The sequence below is a fragment of the Myotis daubentonii genome, chromosome 17 (assembly GCF_963259705.1).
Source record: "Myotis daubentonii chromosome 17, mMyoDau2.1, whole genome shotgun sequence".
Taxonomy (NCBI): Eukaryota; Metazoa; Chordata; class Mammalia; order Chiroptera; family Vespertilionidae; genus Myotis; species Myotis daubentonii.
This window is the reverse complement of record NC_081856.1, coordinates 33,746,434-33,755,296: the sequence shown is the minus strand read 5'-3', so window position 1 is coordinate 33,755,296 and position 8,863 is coordinate 33,746,434. Positions and strand designations below refer to the sequence as shown.

The following is an 8,863-nucleotide window of genomic DNA, read 5'->3' as shown; positions in this document are numbered from 1 at the left end:
TGTTCAATGTCCTGAGCTTCAGTTAGAGGACAGATAATTAAAGGCAGAAAGGAAAAATAAAACAACAACAAAAATGGATGGCCAGAGAAGGTGAAAAATATACACAGTAGTAAGACATAGGAACATGGAAGTGAAAATCAACAGATGGAAATTTGAGTTATTAATCCATAACTTAATGGCTGTGGTAACAAAGCAAATTATCTCTACTCTTAAGTCTTAGCATCTTCAACTGTGACTTATAGAATTTTGAAACTTTTTAAAATCCCTCCCAGAAATTAAATGCTAAGAAATATCTGTATTTTTTCCTTTTTAAAAAATGAATGGCTTTTTATTATTTATTTATATATTTGTTTTTTAATATATTTTATTGATTTTTTACAGAGAGGAAGGGAGAGGGATAGAGAGTTAGAAACGCTGATCAGCTGCCTCCTACACACTCCCTAGTGGGGATGTGCCCACAACCAAGGTACATGCCTTTGACCGGGTTCGAACCTGAGACCCTTCAGTCCACAGGCCGACGCTCTAGCCACTGAACCAAACCTTCTAGGGCCGTATTTTTTCCTTTTGAAAATAAATGCTAACTAAAAATCCTATAGCTTTATAACCAATTAAGAATTTTATATTATGAAATTAGCACTTAGAAACTTAACCAAAGCCTGATCTTTTCAATTATCCTTCAGTTTCTCGTTTTTCAATTATGTGAATTGTATTTTATGAGACTGAGCTGAATGGTGAGAATTCAATAATACTAAAGAATATTAAAAAATGTACATTTTAAAAAAGGATATTTTAAAAAATGAAAGCAAAAGCGTATAATTAAAATATATTTATGTGTCCTGAAAGATATATAAAAGGTTCAGGAAAATTTATTTTCACATAAAATGAATGTGCTGGAGTCATGGGCCCTTAATACTTTTAAAGCAGGCAGCTGGGCCAGGCCTATAATAGTTTTTTGCTGTACTGCTTGGCTTCATCTATAGTGTGTTCTACTTAATAATTATGGATGTTTTTGTTGTAAAAATTAAATGTATGTATATATATATAATATATATCTATATATAATGTTTATATATATAATCTTGATTTTTCTCTTTATCTAGTGTAGGTTGGCTTTTCTAATAATAATAAAATCAAATTTTCATGTCTAAATACATTTGTCAATTTGTAGAGGAGACTTAGCTTCATAAATCTGTTTTCCTGGCCATCACCTCAAAATCCCAAATGTCTGCCTGCCTCTTGCAGACGGACTTGCAGGAGCAAACAGAAAGGCGGGGATTGGCCTTTTGCTGGGTTTGATGTGGTTCTTCCTTTTAGGGCAAGCCATTTCCTATAAAGGGATCTTTTATTGCTTTTCTAATACTTATTTTCTGAGTTTCTCTCTCCCTTTAGTTATATTCAAATAAACTTTGGTGGGGGAAATTTTTTCTCAAGACCAAAAAAAAGTCTGTAAGCATAATTTCACAAGGCATATTTTTATTTTCCATAGCAGCAAGTCTGTCAATTGGCTATCCCAGGTGGTTTCACCCTTTGCCAAAGTGGATTAAAGTACCAGATTGAGATCAAAGGTTATATTCTTTTCTCTCCCTGCTGGACATGGGCCCACAAGTCAAAATGTAATAAGATGAGATTGTAGACATCCTCATCCCAAACCAAGTGTTGATTGTGGATGGCAGAGGTTTCAAGAACTTATTAAATTGATTTGCAAATTAATTTAAAAAGAAGTAGATGAATAGCTTTGGTGGACACCCCTCTGCCAATTTGGCACTGTCTTTTGAGTTATATTAACTTTTTGGCAAGTCATGAATATGATAATGAAAGGAAAATAATGGCTGTGAAAAGGCAGAAGAGGGCAAAGGATAGGGGAGATACGTGGGGAAGCCTTTTTCTTCAATCACCAAATGAAAGGGATTGCTTCACTCTCTTAAAACAGAAACCTCACCCTGGCTGGTGTGGCTCAGTTGGTTGAGCATCATCACATGCACCTAAAGGTCTCTGGTGCAGTTCCTGGTTCTGGGCTCGATCCCCAGTAAGGGGCGTGCAATAGGTAGCCTATCCATGTTTCTCTCTCTCATTGATATTTCTCTCTCTCTCTCTCTCTCCCTTTCCTTTCCTCTTTCTCTCTCTAAAATAAATAAAAACATATTTAAAACAAACAAACGAACAAAACACCCAGAAATCTCAAAGTCCAGATGCAACGTTGGTATGAATCAGGCCTCAATTTTTAAAGATGGAAAGGTCAAAGGTCTTTAGTTTTTGTTCTCCAAGGACCCTTAGCAACAGCACATATGAGAAATCAGAGCTCACTGAATGTGACCTGCTATTATCTATAGAATTATTTATCGACTCAATCACAACAAAAGCATTTCATAAAGAAAAGTGACATTAGCCCTGGTCAGTGTAAGTGTGGCTCAGTTGGTTGGGCATCGTCCTGTGCACCCAAAGTTGCTGGTTCAATTCCTGGTCAAGTCACATGCCTGGTTATAGGCGATCCCCATAGGGAGTGTGCAGGAGGCAGCCAATAGATGTTTCACTCTCACATCGATGTTTCTCTCTTCTCTCTTTCTCTCTCTCAATAATCAATAGACTATTCTGTAAAACCGAAAAGTGACATTAAATTCAAATTTCAAACTCTGCAGGGCCTAGGCATATAGAGGAGAAATATTCCACTGTGATTTCCTTTGCATGCTATGGGAAATCCGACTGATGATTGCAATGTGCTTATTTCCATGAAGAGTAAACTCAGGTCCACTCTCTCTCTACTCTCACCCTTTCAGGATCTAAGTAACCATGACAGCATCCATTCATCCTCAGCGAGTTTAACAGGATTTAAGATTAGGGTTGAAGAGAAAACCCAGATGTTGGCCTAGGAGAAGTTAGAATTACACAAGGAAGAAAATAAGACCTATTTAAAAAAGAGATGGTTTTTGGTGAAATGTAACAAATTTTATATTCATAAGTGGTAATATTTTAGTTTATATTTCTGGACAATTTTCAACAAACTCTTCTGCTGAAAAACAATACTCTAGAGCAGTGGTTCTCAACCTGTGGGTTGCGACCCCTTTGGGGGTCGAGCGACCCTTTCACAAGGGTCGCCTAAGACCATCGGAAAACACATATATAATTACAGATTGTGTTTGTGATTAATCACTATGCTTTAATTATGTTCAATTTGTAACAATGAAAATACATCCTGCATATCAGATATTTACATTACGATTCATAACAGTAGCAAAATTACAGTTATGAAGTAGCAACGAAAATAATTTTATGGTTGGGGGTCACCACCACATGAGGAACTGTATTAAACGGTCGCGGCATTAGGAAGGTTGAGAGCCACTGCTGTAGAGGTTACAGATCAATCAGTATTTATTGACTTTCAGGAGTCAGGGCTATGATATTAGATCTAACATGAGTTCATGGGGGTGCTGTTGAAAACATGGTTTTAATAGTGAGCAAAATTAATCACAATGTTCAGGTAATAAGGTGAATAGTTAAGTATTTTTTGCATGCCCTGGACACACTAAAAATTTTATTTATTAAGAGCTGTATTCAAATACAATAAATTGATGGCTCAAATGTTACTTTTTACTTTTTATGTTGGACTTTTACTCTATGCATGATTTTGTAATACTTAAATTTAAGTAGTGAAAATAGTACATTGCCAACAAGAAAAATTAGCCTGTTAGGTGCTATATTTCACTTCTGCATTCTAAAGTGTGGTCATAGTAGCCAGTGGTCAGCAGTCATTTAAAAAGCATTGTTTGTGAATTCGTAGGAAAGCAGAGATACAGTATCATACATATTCCTTCCTGGAATTAGGCATGATTGTCATAGAAAAGTTGATGAGATTTGCATATAAATTGATAATTGGTGAATTGTTCCTTTCCAATTGTTTACATTTCATTTATTCTGAGCAAAGGAATATGGTGGGAGGAAATAATATTTTAAAGCAAATCTTCTATTTTTTTTTCAGGAGAACAGATTCACATAATCTTGCCTCTGAAATATATATAGTACAATCTCATATCAAATGAGAAAAACTTTGAACACCACTGAAATAGAGACAGAAGATAAATGTCCACATTCAAAATAGCTATTACTGACATATATCATCTATGGGTTTAATATTTATTGAGTATTAAGAAGATTATACATACAAACCTAAAATGACTTGTATACTTTAAAGTTCTCAGATCTTTCACCAGTTGTTTTACACACACACACACACACACACACACTCACATTCACACGTAGTGTATTGCTTGCTTTAATATAGTAAGGAACCACTGTTTCCTTGACCACATGTGTAAAACTGGAGGATCAACTTTCAAAACACATTCTAGAAGTTATTTGAAACCATAATAACTGTGTATAGAGAGATTGATGGTTTCCATTATTTACACATTTTGAAAGCCAGATACATTTTTTTTCCTGTTATTTGTGTAAGATAGCTCAATCTCCCAGATCTTTAAAGTTAAACAACTATGAAAAAAATAAATACCTGCCTTCCCTCTACTATAGATTTAAAAACTTAGGGTAAATATAGTAATTTGTAAAGTTGGAGACCCAAAGTTCAAGGTACCTTAAATTATCATTTGAACTCCCTGCTGAGTAATAATGACAATGTAACAGAAGGATGAACTCTCACATCTATGCATAACACATTTTTAAACCTAGTATTCTCCCCAGGTAGTACATGATAGCACACATGGCATTATGTTCAGACTGGGAAAGCTAGGAAGTTTTCTGTAACAATGACTAGGCATCTAGTTGGAAATCCTCCAGCTAGACTCTGACTTTGGGATACAGAAGTTCTTCTTAGAGAATACGTATTTCCATGCTTCGAGTGATTAGATATGCTAAAACTGGACTGGTTACCAATATGTCACAAAGCATTTTTTTAGGTGTATTTTTAATTAAATTCAGTTTTCTCTAAAAGCTGAGAGGGAAATGTTTTTTAAAACCATATATAGCTACCATAGTATTTTTATAGCTAAAATGCACCATTTACATCAATTATACCATTTATATTTCTCTCCTTTAAGACAGTTGAGTTTCAGTTCTGTGACAAATAGTTCAAAATCAATCATGAATTCAATGAAATGTATAACGTTATGGATTGTCTTTTTTAATTATTAAATTTGATGTTACATTTCATAAATTTAAAGTGTACAGCATGTTACTTTGATACATTTGTATATTGCCATTGAAGCAATATTTGTCACATAATATTGTAGTACAATATTATTATCTACTAGAGGCCCGGTGTATGAATTCGTGCACCAGTGAGGTCTCTTGGCCTGACCTGCGGGATTGGGCCGAAACCAGCTCTCTGACATCCCTTGAGGGGTCCCAGGTTGCAAGAGGGCACAGGCCAAGCTGAGGGACCCCACCAGTGCACGATCGGGGCTGGAGAGGGATGCGGGAAGTTCGCCAGCCGTGGAGAGACCATGGGAGGGCTCCAGGGTATGTCTGGCCTGCCTCATTCATTCCCAATTGGCCGGACCCCAGCAGCAAGCTAACCTACCAGTTGGAGCATCTGCCCCCTGGTGGTCAGTGCACATGATAGCGAGCAGTTGAGTAGCCTTAGCATATCATTAGCATATTATGCTTTGATAGGTTGAATGGATGACCAGACACTTAGCATATTAGGCTTTTATTATATAGGATAGTCATTATACTGTGCATTGGAGCTCTATGGCTTATTTGCTACTCCTTACAAGAAAATACAGAACGTTTCATGAATTTGCATGTCATGTTTGTGCAGGGGCCATGCTAATCTTCTCTGTTATTATTCCAAGTTTAGTACATGTGCTACTAGAATGAGCACTTGATACGTTGTTTTGAGTTATTGTAAATATAGTAAACTTTAATTATTACAAATGTCTGTTCCACGAGCAATTAAAATATTAAAGTCAAGGTAGTGGATTACATAACTGGTACAAAAATATAAATTATTTTTTGTTCCTTAATTCAGAAACATTCAAATAACAAGAGATAACGATAAGAATTTTTAATAGAATGCAGAGAGGATATTTTGTAGAAAGAAAATGACTAATGTGTTTTTCATACAAGATTATTTTTTGAAAATATTCATTCTCTACCCATTTCTTACAAGGGGAAAGTCACACTCCCTACTCTTTGATTCTGTGCCTGAGCACATGACTTGTTTTGATTAAAGGGATGTTGGCTGATGTAACACAAGTGAGAGATGCTCTCTTACATTTCTGCCACAACCATGAGAAAGTCATACCCAGGCTGACTTCTGGTCCCAGTAGGAAAATTGAAACTTTTGGGGCAGAAATAATTGCTCCTATATTTGCTCAGTTTTGATCTTCTCTAATAAATGACAGTGGTTTAACACAATGACTTCTAACTTTTTTTTGCCACCTTTTAAAAGCAATACTTAACTAGTTGCTTGAACTTAAGACACATTGAAATACTCACTTTTTAAAACAAATATATTTTATTGATTTTTTACAGAGAGGAAGGGAGAGAGATAGAGAGTTAGAAACATCGATGAGAGAGAAACATCGATCAGCCGCCTCCTGCACATCTCCTACCGGGGACGTGCCCGCAACGCAGGCACATGCCCCTGACCGGAATCGAACCTGGGACCTTTCAGTCCGCAGGCCGACGCTCTATCCACTGAGCCAAACCGGTTTCGGCACTTTTTTTTTTTTTGTAACAACGTCTTAACACATTAGATTTCCACAGCCTAGTGCAGTGGTCGGCAAACGCATTAGTCAACAAGCCAAATATCAACAGTACAACGATGGAAATTTCTTTTGAGAGCCAAATTCTTTAAACTTAAACTATACAGGTAGGTACATTGCTATTAACTTAATTAGGGTACTCCTAAGCTGGCCTTTGCTAAAAACATTCTCAATCTGATTGAGGTACATTCGCTGAGGTCGACCCCTTCCAACTCTCCCATCCACACTCGTCTTGTATACTTGTTTCGTCTGTCTCCTTTCTGAAAACCGACTTCTGCGCATGGGCCACAAAATTTCAATCACACTGTACCTGCGCACCCACACGTGGTATTTTGTGGAAGAGCCACACTCAAGGGGCCAAAGAGCCGCATGTGGCTCGCGAGCCACAGTTTGCCGAACCACTGGCCTAGCGTTTTCATGCCCTTTTCAAAGCCTACGTTTCATGGTCCTCTTCAAATGTCACATTTCTCCGAAAACAGCCTCCTATGAAAATTTACTTAAATTTGTTTCCCAGAATATAGCCTTGTTGTTTTGCAATGATGATAGATTATACCTTGTGTTGTAACTATCTGTGTATTCTTCATACATCTGCTACTGGAACATACCTGTGAAGCATGACTTGTGGATACTTATCTCACTAGATATTGCTTATTACGCATATTTCACTCACATTTTTGTAATGAAGAAATATGTTTATTAAATAATGTATTTAGGAATTCTACTAAAAATAAAAATACTTGTTCATTTATTAGAGGTATTGGATAAAGAAACAAATAAGTTTTTATTGGAAAAAGCATAAGTATAAGTTACACACATTACAAACCAGTCTTAGAATCACTGGCTTGCAGAGTTGAGGGTTCCTCAGTTGTTTTTTGGCTTGCATCAACATCAGTATTTTCCTTTTAATACGAAGAAAACCTCTGCTCTAATCCTACTATTAAGGAGATGTCTTCTTCAATTTCTTTAAAATTAATAGAAGATTATTTGCTTGATGTACTGATGCTCTTCTCCTGGTGAACAAAACTGAATAATTTAGAACTAGAACATGAAAATACCTTAAACTATATTTTCTGCCCCAACCCTGATTCCACAAGGAGTCTTGATGCATTTTAAATATATTTAAATGAACAATAGCATTTAGGATCCACGATCTGGTCTCCAGGTATATTTATTATTACCGGGGTGCCATTGCTTCCCAGACTTCTCATTGCGCAGAGCTACGGAATATATGTACACCAATCCCTGTAAATAAGAATTTCAATGTTTCTGCATCTAATTATTTATACACACACATATATATATACTAATAAGTTAAACTTCATTCAAATACCACAGACAAATTGCCTTTTTTTAATAATGTCTTTTTCTTTATTGATTAAGGTATTACTTATGTGTCCTTATTGCCCCGTTGTATTTATAAATTCTTTCTCCAACATTGAGAAACCTGGCTCTTATTAACTACAATATATTCACTTGTTTGATTACTATAGTATACATCCAAAGAGGTTTCAGAATTGCTACCCATATCTCTGCATGAAGCATACTTGTTACATACATATGTTTGGTTTTTTTTGTCCTTGACAATATCCAGTCAAGGTACTATTTTCTGAAATTACTTACAATAGTTCTTTCCTTGGCACCCATCAGCATGCTAATAGAGTTAGGGTTAGTTATTAGTGTTTGTATTCCACTTTGAGTTTTCCCACATCCTGGTTGATTTTAATTGTTGATTTGTCTTTGAAATATATGAAATATTACTATAATTCTAGCAGTTTGAATATACAAAAGATAATGAGAAATGTCACTTCCTTCTAATCTCTGCTATGTTATTAACAATACTTCTTTCCATTTCTTTTTTACACATGCCTGGCAAAAAAACAAACTCTTTTGTTTCTGGTTTATCTTTTCTTCAAAACTAAAAAATAAAGTCACGCTCACAAAAAGATGCAGTCTTAGTATAAAACATCCATCAAACTGAAGTAAGGACTACCTACTTGACCAACAAAATAAATATAATAGACTTGGTTATAACCCAGAGAATAAAAATAATAGTGAATCCATAAATATGTAAATAAATAGACATCTTAACATACTTTAATCACAAAGGATAGACAACAACATTACAGTGGAGAAACCAGGAAGGTCAA

The 8,863-nt window shown here is 35.6% G+C and overlaps 1 non-coding gene across 1 annotated transcript; it reads right to left on the bottom strand.

Moving 5' to 3' along the window:
• Window positions 1-5,722: 5,722 nt before the first annotated feature.
• Window positions 5,723-5,830, bottom strand: LOC132220228 (U6 spliceosomal RNA). Its single transcript, XR_009449730.1, has one exon. It is a non-coding gene; the product is annotated as a U6 spliceosomal RNA (small nuclear RNA).
• Window positions 5,831-8,863: the final 3,033 nt, after the last annotated feature.